Source organism: Mangifera indica, chromosome 3 (assembly GCF_011075055.1).
Source record: "Mangifera indica cultivar Alphonso chromosome 3, CATAS_Mindica_2.1, whole genome shotgun sequence".
NCBI lineage: Eukaryota > Viridiplantae > Streptophyta > Magnoliopsida > Sapindales > Anacardiaceae > Mangifera > Mangifera indica.
In genome coordinates, this window is record NC_058139.1 from 9,460,808 (window position 1) to 9,473,586 (window position 12,779).

At 36.4% G+C, this 12,779-nt stretch overlaps 1 pseudogene; it reads left to right on the top strand.

Annotated features, from left to right (window-relative positions):
• Positions 1-11,117: 11,117 nt before the first annotated feature.
• LOC123211065 lies at positions 11,118-12,020 on the top strand (annotated as a pseudogene).
• Positions 12,021-12,779: the final 759 nt, after the last annotated feature.

Here is a 12,779-nt window from a genome sequence, read left to right on the forward strand (position 1 = left end):
ATTTTTCTGCTACTCTAGGGTTTTATCTTTATACTTGATCTATATTTGTTGATTTCCTGTTAGTCTTTGTTGATTTCCTGTTAGTCTAGGGTTTTATCCACATGGTATCAGAGCTACAGACCATCGTCATTTACCTGGGAATCAAGAGGTAGCGCTTTGTTTTGTGATTAAAAGAAAAGTAAGACTCAGCCACGCTTGGTAAATCTCTCATTTCTCTTTATTGATGTTTCATGCGAATAATAATTGATTCATTAGCCTTACTGTTTATTTTTATTTTTATTTTTTGTTATTTTGTCTCAGTGTGAATGAATATGCCTAGATTTTTCTTGGCTTGATGTTATATTGCTTGATCTATTATGAGATATTTTTTTTACAAGTTTTTCGTTGGTTGGTTTGTGGTGATATTTTTTTTTGCTAGATCTGCTGTGTTTGGTCATTATCTTTGAAATTTTTGCTCATTCTTCACTGGGTCTTAATGTTCAGTTGTTTTAAATCTACTGTTATTGGGTTATTCGTTGTAGATCTACTCTGTAATGCTGTGATTCTTGTCATTTTTTTTGTTCTGAGTCTTTTACTGGTTTGATGTTTTTTTTTTGTTGTTTAGTGATGTTTCTTTGAGGACCTTGTTCAGTATTTTGTTTCATAATACTCTGTTTGGCTGTGTGAGCTAATGATCTTGCCTATTACTGTATGTTGACATCTTTTTTTTTGTTTTGCATCATTAGTGTGTCGTATGTTTTCTTTAAGAGTGTGTCATTGCATAAGTTGCCTCACTGTTACATCCGCTGGAAACCTCTGGGTGCAGTGCTACTGGCGCGAGAGACAAAGGTTTTTACCTTTAGTCCCTAAGGTGTAACGAAAGCCTTGTAACAATGAGGCAATCTATACCAATGGCATACTTTAATGGTTGCTTCAGTTGTTTTAAATCTACTGTTATTGGGTTATTTGTTGTAGATCTACTCTGTAATGGTGTGATTCTTGTCATTTTTTTTTGTTAGTAAGCTTTTATTCATATATGTGTCTATCACTCTTTATTCTGTTCTGAGTTTTTTACTGGTTTAATATTTTTTTTGTTTAGTGATGTTTCTTTGAGGACCTTGTTCAGTATTTTGTTTCATAATACTCTGTTTGGCTGTGTGAGCTAATGATCTTGCCTATCAGTGTATGTTGACATTTTTTTTGTTTTGCATCATTAGTGTGTCGTATGTTTTCTTTAAGAGTGTGTCATTGCATAAGTTGCCTCACTGTTACATCCGCTGGAAACCTCTGGGTGCAGTGCTACTGGCGCGAGAGACAAAGGTTTTTACCTTTAGTCCCTAAGGTGTAACGAAAGCCTTGTAACAATGACGCAATCTATATCAATGGCATACTTTAATGGTTGCTTAGATGCCTAATTTTGCATGTTGATTTTTTTTTCTATAATTTTTTTTCTCTCTTAATAACTTGTTTCCCTTTTTTCAGGATTATTTTTTTTCTGTTTATTCTCTCATGGAAAACTCACCAAATATCACTGTTAACTCAAACCCTAGTGGAAGTCAGACTGCTTCTATTACTCCTGGCCCTTCCACCTTTTCCTCTAGTCTTCAATCTATCACACCAAAACTTGATAGAACCAATTATAGTTTCTGGAGGTCTCAAGTATTATTTTCTGTCGGAGCTCATGATCTAGAGAGTCATCTCTTAGGGTATACACCTTGTCCACCACCTTTCATACAAGTTCCTGCAACTCCACCAAATGAAGTCCCCACTGTTACCCAGAGGCTGAACCCTGAACATGCTATCTGGCAAAAGTTAGACAAGCAACTGGTTAGCTGGTTGTTATCTTCCATCTCAGCTAGCATGTTCAGAGTTATATCTAAATGTCACTATGCTCATGATCTTTGGGTTACCTTAGAGAATGAATTTCATTCTGAGTCTAAGTCCCAACTCCTACATATTAAGACTTTACTTCAAACCACTAGGAAAAATAGTCTTAGTATAAATGAGTATGTTACTCAAATGAAAGAATATGGGGACATTCTTCTTTCTGGTGGTCAAAATGTTACTGATGAAGATCTTTTAAATCATATATTAGATGGTCTCGACTCTGATTATGATCCAGTTGTTGTCATGCTAAATTCTAGGCTAGAGTCTAAATTTGACAAACCAACTCTGCAAGATGCTCAATATCATCTTCAAAAACATGAGTTGAGGCTTAAGAGAAGCCAACAGAGTCTGAACAACAATGTGTCGCTTGAATTTCACACTGCTAACTCTGCCAATCTTGTGAAGCAGTCTGACCAACCCACGGGTTCTGTTAATATGGTCCAAACTCCCAATCATCAGCAGCATCCATCCACTTTACATTCTACACAATCTGTCCCATACAACAACGTACCATCTCAGTATCATACCTTTCATAGTTTCAATCACTCAAATTCACAATATCCCATTCCTTCTCCACAATCATTCAATCTCTCTACACCATTGCCCTACAACTCTTCTCTAGGATCACGACCTTCACTTCTGCTTGGTCACTCCTCTGGTCATCCCTTCAATTCTGGTTTTTCTAGAGGTAGAGGTAGAGGTAGAGGATATGGTAGGGGCAAAGTGATCTGCCAAATTTGTAATAAACCTGGTCATCTGGCTCTTCATTGCTATTATAGAAATAGTAATCCTCCTAACAATCAGCCTGTTCATCCTCAGTTTTATCCTGGTGCTATGAGTACTCCTTCTCCTATCTACACATACAATAGTGTTTCCTCTTCTCCCCACTACCCATCAGCTCCCCATACATCTTATTATACATCAACACCTACTCCTCAGTCCACTTTTTCCCAACCTCTAACACCTTCATGTCCACCTACCCGTGCTCTACCTCCACCAATTACCTCTGGTGCTCATCAAGCTTACTTAACTCATAATCCCTCTCCTCTCAGACCCTCCAGCTCAATCCCCATTGCTTCTGCTCACTCTGCCTCTACCATAGCAACTCCCTTTACTGTTCAAGATGCTGCCTGGTTTATGGATTCAGGTGCCACTGATCATATCACTTCTGATCCCACTCAGTTGGTCAATTGTTCTCCTTATCAAGGTTCTGATCAACTTCAAGTGGGAAATGGTGACAACTTGAAAATATCTCACACTGGTCAGCTCTCCTTCCCTAGCCTTTTTCAGAATAAAGCTCTATATCTTAAACATGTATTGTGTGTACCAAAAATTACAAGAAATCTTCTTAGTATCTCCAAGATCACTAAGGACAATAATGTTTCTGTTGAGTTTTCTGCTGATCAGTGTGTTATTCGTGATAAACTGAGTCATACTGTCTTACTGCAGGGCAAACTTAAAGATGGTCTTTACCAATTATCTGTTCCCAAGCTGACTGACCATTATATCATCCCTGATCATACTGATGTTTCAACTGCTTCTGATTTTCACAAGCCATCACATGCCTTCATGTCTACAGCTGATACTATACCATTGAATACTACTAGTTTTGGGAATTGTAATGACTCAGACAAAAACAATTTTTCAGTATGTCATGTTAATCATCTTGATGCTTATAAGGATTATCATGCTACTGCTTATTCTCCTGCTATCTCCCCAAACATTACTGGTCTTAATAAAAACTTATTTTCTACTGATCATTGCTTGATGCCTAACTGTCATAATTATCCTGCTCATGTTATCTCTTGCAATGTTGTTGGTCTTAATAAAGATGTGCACTCTGATTGCAATAATTTGTCTTCTTATACTCTGTGGCACACAAGGCTTGGACATCCTCATTCTAAGATTGTTTCCACTGTCATTAAACTTGTTAATCCATCTCACACTACTTTTTCTTCAAAACCTTTTTGCAATGCTTGTCAATATGGAAAACTCAGTCAAAATTCTTTTCCTGTTTCATCATCAAGAGCTTCACAACCCTTGGAGCTAATTCATACTGACCTTTGGGGACCCTCACCCATTCTTGCTGCAGAAGGCTATAGATACTACATTCATTTCACAGATGACTATTCTAGATTTACTTGGATTTTTCCTTTAAAGCTAAAATCTGAAACTACTTCTGTTTTTCAAGCCTTTCATCTTCTTGTTGAGAGACAATTTAGTGCTAAAATTAAATGTGTCCAATCAGACTGGGGAGGGGAATACAGACCTTTAACTGCATACCTTCAGCAACATGGGATCATCTTTAGACATTCTTGTCCTCATACTCATCAACAAAATGGCAGGGCTGAAAGAAAACATAGACATATTGTTGAAATGGGGCTCACTCTTCTTGCTCACAGTGGTATGCCTCTTTGTTTCTGGTGGCATGCTTTTCAAACTTCTGTTTATCTGATCAATCGGCTTCCTTCATCTGTTCTAAGTTTTAAATCTCCTTTCCAAGTCTTGTTTCACAAATTACCCAACTATTCTGCTCTTAAAGTTTTTGGCTGTGCTGTTTTTCCTTTCTTAAGACCTTTTCATGCTCATAAATTTAATTTCCACACTGAGAAATGTGTTTTTGTTGGATATAGTCCCTGCCACAAAGGATACAAGTGTCTTAACTCTTCTGGCAAGATTTATATAGCTCAAAATGTCAAATTTAATGAATCTGAATTCCCTTTTCATCATGATCCAAACTTTCATACAAGTCATTCCTCCTCTCCCATCACTAATACTGTTTCATTTTCCTCACCCACTTCTGTTTTTCATTTTCCTCCTCCTTCATTAGCACCATTCTCTTCCAATTCCATACATGATACTACCTTCACACCATCCATGTCTATCTCTTCTCCCTCTGATCTATTTCCTCAACCTTCTGCTCCTTCTCCATTAATTTCTTCCAGCCCTCTTCCTCACACAACTACTCATGACCATACCTTAAGATCATTCACTCTTGTTCCCTCTCCTACCTCTCCTTCTCTTGTGCCTTCTACTTCTTCTCCATTGTCTTCTTCCAACTCTCTTCCTCATATAGTTACTCCTTCTTTTTCTTCCACTATGGCTCCTTCTTCATCTATAGGTTTTGACTCTCAGAATTCTAATTTTGTATCTCAACCTCCTTCTACTAATCTTCACCCAATGCTTACTAGATCCAAAACTGGTCATTTACCTAAACCTAGACAGTGCATTACTTCTCTGGCTGCTCGATCTTCTTCTCTTTCTGGTCTCACTGCTTCTGTAAATCCTTCCACTCATACTGAACCTCAAACTGTCCATGAAGCCCTTGCTCATCCTACCTGGAAGCAAGCTATGCAATCTGAATATGAAGCTCTTGTCAAAAATAATACTTGGTCTCTTGTTCCTTGGTCTGCTCAAATGAATGTTGTTGGATGTAAATGGGTGTTCAAGGTCAAACACAATCCTGATGGTAGTGTTCACAGATACAAAGCCCGGTTAGTTGCCAAGGGGTTTCAACAGACACCTGGCATTGATTACTTTGAAACTTTTAGCCCTGTTGTCAAATCTGCTACCATTCGGGTCATTCTCACAATTGCTGTTAGTTATCATTGGGATATTAGGCAAGTTGATGTTAATAATGCTTTTCTCAATGGTGATCTCTCTGAAACTGTTTTTATGAGTCAACCTGAAGGCTTCACTCACTCTGACTCTTCTACCCAGTATGTTTGCAAACTCAATAAGGCTTTATATGGTTTAAAGCAAGCTCCTAGAGCCTGGTTTGATAAGTTAAAAACTGCTCTTTTGTCTTGGGGATTTCTACCTTCAATTGCTGACACTAGTCTTTTCATTTACAAAGCTGATCAGGTCATAGTTTATATACTTGTCTATGTTGATGATATATTATTAACTGGCAATGACAATTCCCTCATAGACAATTTTATTTCCAGATTGCATAATCAATTTGCATTGAAAGATCTAGGATTCTTACATTTCTTCTTGGGTTTTGAAGTCACTAAGACTTCGAATGGTTTGCATTTGGCTCAAACCAAATATGCTACAGATCTTCTTCGTAAAGCCAACATGCATGACTCTAAACCCTGTTCTACTCCTATCACTACTGACACCAAGCTATTCCCCACTGATAGTGCTCCCTATGATCATCCTGCTTTGTATAGAAGTTTGGTTGGAGCTCTCCAATATCTTACTCTCAGTAGACCTGATCTTTCATTCTCAGTCAATAAATTAAGTCAGTTTTTACAAGCTCCTACCCAATTACAATGGAAAGCTTGTAAACGTGTACTGAGATATATTCAAGGCACCCTTAATCTTGGTCTCTTATTTGCTCCTGCCTCCAATCTTCAATTGGAATGCTACTCTGATTCAGACTGGGCCAGTGATCTTCATGACAGAAGATCCACAACTGGGTACTGTCTGTTTCTAGGTACCAATCTCATTCAGTGGTGCACTAGAAAACAAAGAGTAGTGGCATTGTCTTCTACTGAAGCTGAGTATCGTGCTCTTACCCATACTGCCACTGAAGTAGCCTGGATCAGGACTCTCTTTACTGAGTTAGGACTTCACATCCTAACTCCTCCTGTTATCTGGTGTGATAATCAGAGTGCTTTGGCCTTGTCTTCCAATCCTGTTTTTCATGCTCGAACCAAACACATAGAAATTGATGCCCATTATATAAGAGATCAAGTGGCTGCCAAACATCTTACTGTTCAATATGTTCCCAGTGATCATCAGAAGGCTGATATTCTGACAAAAGCTCTGCCTGCTCACAAATTTGAATATTTTCGAAATGCCTTACAGGTATCTTCTGTTATCCCATAATATAAATCTCTCTGTCTCCTTCTGGATTGAATTGTTGTCTTTCCTTCTTTTTTTTCTCTCTAATTTTTTTTTTTGGTTCATTTGGCAATTTTCTGCTTTATATGAACAGTAACTTCGACTTCTATAAAAGCTTTGGCTCTGTCTCTCTATTTCTTTGTTGTTTATCTGGAGCTCAAAGTTTTTTTTAGCTCTTTATCATTAGTGTTACAAATTCTCTATCCTTATTGTCCTCTCTTTTTCTTTGTTGAACTTTCTAAGTCTGTCTAATTGTTGAAGACCTCTACATTTTTTTTTGTTCTCAATCTCTGGTCATTAAAGTTCTCTTGATTCAATTGTGTTCCTTTTTTTGTTGTTGGTCTCTATTCCTTTTTATCTCTTCTTCATTGCTCCCTTCTCTTGTTTTTCATTTTGAATCAAGAATGTATCATTTATATCTTCTTTTGTTTGGGTCAGATTTTTCTTTCTCTTTCTCTTCTTGGTTATTCTGAGTCTTTGATAGAAAGGAGAAAATTGGTGAGTATCAAAATAGAAAGAGGCAGATGTCAATCAGGTGAGTATCAAAATAAAAAAAAGAGAGGAGAGGTCAATTTTAAAAAAAAAGAAGAGAGATTCCTAAAATAAGAGAGCGAAAATGGCATCTGGAAAAGTGAGTGAATAAGTATCAAAATAGTGAGTGCCTATCACAGAAAGCATCTTTACTAGGAAAGCAATTTCAGGAGTGGTGATTTTTTTAAAAAAAGGAGGGTGAAGGACAGAGAATGAGTGCAATAAACTCAAAACAGAGGGAGTGCAAATGATTACTGTGAGAGAAGAAAATAAGAATTTTTCAGTTTGTTGTTCTTTGAATCTTTCTGTCAAATTCGAATGGAAGCTGGCAATGATAGTATTCTCTAATTGTTTTGTTAAAAAAAAGAAGAGAGATTCTTTGTAAAAAAAAAGGAAGAAGAATAAAAAAAAAAAAAGGAAGCAGCAAAATGTCTATGATAAAAAAAAAAGAAAAAAAAAAGAAGATGAGTGATTTCGTTATCTTCCTTCAAAAGAAAACAAAAAAAAAGAGAGAGGTATAAAGCAATTTTTTGATCACTTGACATTGTGGATAGCATGGGTATAAAATAGAGTACATAGTAAAATTTTTTCTATTTTTTATCCTGCCTAGGGGAATATTCTTGTTACAAGTTTCTTTGTCAGGTTTGTTTACCATCCATAGTTGCGCCCTTTATCTACTATTAATGTCTGATTGTCTTCTTGTCGATGTTATTTCTTGTTTTACATGGGTTGACTTCTATGCCTACACCCTTTTTTTTTAGAGTGTATGTTTTTACTTTTCAACAGTACAGAATTATGGTTTCATTCAGTTTTTTTTTAGGCTTATATTCTTTCCTGTTATTTCTGGTCATTCATTGTATCTACTCTTTACTTGTAACGACATTGTTATCTTCTTGCAAAAAGAGGAAAGGAAAATAATTAAAAAAAAAAGAAAGAGGGAAGAGGAGAAGAAAAGAAGAAAAAGTAAAAAAAAAAAAAAAAGGAATCATAAAAAAAAAGAGAGGAAGCAGCAAAATGTATATATAAAAGAAAAAAAAAAAGAGATTATGTTATCTTCCTCAAAAAAAAAAGAAGAGAGAGGGTAAAGGAAAGAGAGAACAGAAAAGATGAGAGAATTTCTTGTTAAAGGTTCATAATTTTTGAGCTTCAGAGCATCCAGAAGAGCATTCAGCTTATTCAGAAATAGAGGGCAACAACAACACATAGCTATTGGAGGAGCCTTCAGAAGACAGCCTATCAAAGTCTACAGGAGTGAGAAGCCATCCACTACGGATCAGCAAATTTGAACAGTTCAGAGAAAGCAATAACACACATCCAAGCTGGTTAGAGCATCCAGAAGAGCATTCAGATTATTCAGAAATAGAGGGCAACAACAACACATAGCTATTGGAGGAGCCTTCAGAAGAATAGATCATCAGGACTAAACCAATCACAATTCAGAAGACAGCCTATCAAAGTCTACAGGAGTGAGAAGCCATCCATTACGGATTAGCAAATTTGAACAGTTCAGAGAAAGCAATAACACACATCCAAATTAGAGCTTCAGAGCATCCAGAAGGGCATTCAGAGGAATCTGCAAAAGAGTAAACCAGAAAGCAACAGCACAATCAACAGAGGAATATGCAAAAGAGTAAACCATTCGAAAGACTCATAACAGAGGAGGTTCAGTTTAAGGGGGCATGTTGGTATATGTAAACAAAATGAAATGATGGGCCAGATTGCAGTGCTATAAAGCTGAAAGGACAATGCTACACTTCAAGATAACTATGAGGGCCTTTCTGTAATTGTCCCTCAAACATATAAAAATGCACAATGACTGTAAACAATTAGTGTTTTCGTTTATTCTTTCAGTATGAAATACGCAGCAGCCTTCTAGAATCCTCTCCTCTCTCTCTATGATTTTTCTGCTACTCTAGGGTTTTATCTTTATACTTGATCTATATTTGTTGATTTCCTGTTAGTCTTTGTTGATTTCCTGTTAGTCTAGGGTTTTATCCACATCCCGAAAGGTATAGATGCATTATTTAAGTAGGATAAATTGTTTGAAGCGCTCGTTAGTGAGTGTGGAATGCCAGTTCCAATATAGTTAATTCTGAAAATTTATGTAAAGAAATTTCATTATTCAAATGAAACTTCTGCACCTTTTTTATATGTTCAAAGTTAAAAGTGAAGAAGAAAGGCTAGAGATCAAGTGTTTGAAACACTGAGGAAGTGAATTAAAAAGGAAGACTTGTTTTTGGGATACATAGATAGATCCAGCATCTCTCCCGTGCTTTGTCGATGTGGGATTCACCTAAGGGTATCACATACACCCTCCCTTACGGGACTCAGCGTCCTCGCTGAGGTTTGCCCACCATCGTTCAAGAGGACACGCGGAGCTGCTCTGATACCAATTGTAACATCTCTGGTCCAATAACCAGACCCACTGTCAAGATATTGTCCACTTTGGACACACAGTCCATCATGGGTTTGCTTCTGGGCTTTGCAACTCAAAACACATTTTAACAGTTAAGGAGCTCACACGCTATTTAACCAATCAAATTCTCCCACCACTAACCAATGTGGGATACATAGACAAACCCAGCATCTTTTCTGTGCTTTGTCGATGTGGGATTCGCCTAAGGGTATCACATTTTTGCTTTACACTGTAGTGCTTGTCTGACTTATCCATACAGTTGAATATGACAAGCAAAATGGAAAAGCAAAGTCATGGAAGATGGAGGAAAAAGAGCTCTACTTTGAGCTTGAAGATTCTTACGGCGCTCACTCTCTCCACTTTCATGAATGATAGTGGGTTGGGTTCACTACTGTGGTCCATTTAAACTTGTATGGACCTCAACTCATCATAAAAAGTATAAGACCCATCACCCAAACCGTCTTAGTCTCTCAGCATGTTGCTTTTCTATAAGGTGTAGTCTTCATTGTGGCTTTCTCTTTATAAAATGAACTCTATCCTAATTGGCAGCCATGTGGAAACTTTATTCTATCCCCTTTGTGAATGCATGCTTGCATGGACATGCCATAGCGAGGGATGGGATCTTCCATTTCAATCTTGGCTCATGCATGGTATGTTGAAGGAGTATTACTGCTTTTGTTTCTATCCGTCTGATGCCCATTTATTGTAAGGCAAATAACTATTTCCCACCCCAGGTTTAATGCAAATCCATTTTCCCATCCACTAACTATAAAAAAATCCAAACTCCTATCGATGAACAGTAAAAATAACAAAAATAATTAACTCTAAGATAAAATCATCATTTAATTAGTAATATATCAAAAATAATAAAAAATTATTCATTTTTCTTATAGGTTTAGAAAATTAACAATTTCTCTTTATGATTAAATTTTAAAATCTTACATTTCCCCCCCTAGAGTTTCTTCCTACATTTTCTGGTGCCCCTCCGACATCTTCCCCTCCACTATGAATTGTCTTATTTTGAAATTAATTATTTTAGTTAATTTTAATAGTTTATGAGTATAAGTTTGAATTTTCAATTGTTAGTAAGTGGAAGGTTGAGTTTGCATCAAACCTTGGGTGGGAATATGTCTTTTGGCCGTCATTGTAAACAATAAGAAAACCCTCAATAAAATATGTTGCAATAAAATCATTAAGCACAAATGAAGTACATTTATTCTTTCGTTAGTTTGTTGAATTACATTATGAAATTGTTCATGTGAAAATATGTATTAATGATAAATACATAAAACCAGAGGTATGATGCTATCTATGAAGAAGAGATTCTGGAAAAGAGCCATTGGATCCAACTTGTATACAATCGTTCATTTATAAGATTATGAGATTGGGTTAAATGAAAAAATTGCATCGGAGATAACGTGAATGTAGTTTTTTGAAAGGAAGACATTGATCATGTTATCTAGATGATGGAAATAATAGTCGCATTATCAAATACTGTGACGTTTTCGACGCTTCTGGCAAGCTAGCATCAGAACCTATTGCACCGCGGGACGCCGCTAGCATGCAGGCAGCTGAGAGCATGATCCTCGGACAGACCCAAAAAGGCGGCCCAGCCGTCGTCATGAAATCAGCAGCCAGGGTAAACCAGAGGGCCGGTCTTGTCAACCGCGACGCTGATACTGATATAGCCAGAGAGCAAGGCGTCACAGTCACGGAAACTGTCATAGACGGAAAACGTGTCATCGTCAAAGCCGTTGGTGACCAAATTGTGGGGCAATATGAACAACAAGACGTCCCAATGAGATCTGCCGGAGCTGTTTTTGATCGTGATTCAGTTACCAAGCGTTAGAGGCAACGGCTCTTTCCGTGGGGGATAAACCGGTGGATCAGAGCGACGCAGCTGCTATTTATGCGGCTGAGGTGAGAGCCAGCGGTAATAATGAGATTAAACCTGGTGGGGTTGGTGCCACAGCACAGTCTGCAGCCTCTCACAATCAGCGAACAATGTTCTTCGCAGATAAGACAACCATTTCTGACGTTTTGGCGGTAATTCTTATTGATTCTTTAATCTTATAGATGAATGCGTTTGTTTTAAAGATTGAGTCTTAACTGCTTTATTTTTATTTTTTACCCTGGCAGGATGCAACTACGAAGCTGCCTGGTGACAAACCAGTGACGCGTGAAGATGCTGAAGAAGTTATTAGTGCAGAGATACGAAATAAAGCTGATATGAGGCTGCTGCCATTGCCGCAGCAGCTAGGTTTAACCAAAACAAATGAGGTCTAAAAATGAACAATTTACTGCCGTTCAAGTTTTATGAGTTGGGTTTTCTGTTTCTTTCACTTCGATAAATATACTGTTACTAGAACCATCACTGCCGCTACTTTCTCCCTGTAACGGAAAAGCTGTCGTTTTTACATCCAACTTTGTATCGTAATACAATAAATAATAAAATTATGTAAACATAAATTATGCTTTATTATATGATTAGATAATTTTGAATCAAAAATAAAATAATACTCAAATATATTAGGACATATAATTTATATATTCATTTTATATATTTAATATATATATATATATATATATATATATATATATTATTATGTAACAAATTAGTAATATGAAATGGTAGTTATGTGCTTGTGGATGTCATTTCCCAAGTATCCAAAATTGGTCTTAAAACGGCAAACATTCACGGGGAGTAGGTTAATTTGGGCGAAGCCCAAATATTAGCCATTCAGCAACGCCTTTGCTTGTTTCGGTTGATTTGGCCTCACTAAAATTTATATGTAAAAGACAAAAAAACAATATTATAAACATCAATTTTAAATATACAATAAATATATATTTATATATATTATTATATAATTAAATATTATTTTATTTTTAATTTAAAATTATTTAATTATGTAATAATATATATCAAATATATACTTATTTGTATATTTAAAATAAATATATAGAGTTCTATTGAATGACGAAACTATAGTTAGTTGTTGTATTGGTTTATATTAGCAAAAATTCAAAATTTTTGAATGGCAAACTTAATTTGTTTGTGTAATTTTACTTCAATTGATCAATGAAAGGATGCAATAAGCATTGCAATGCTGTT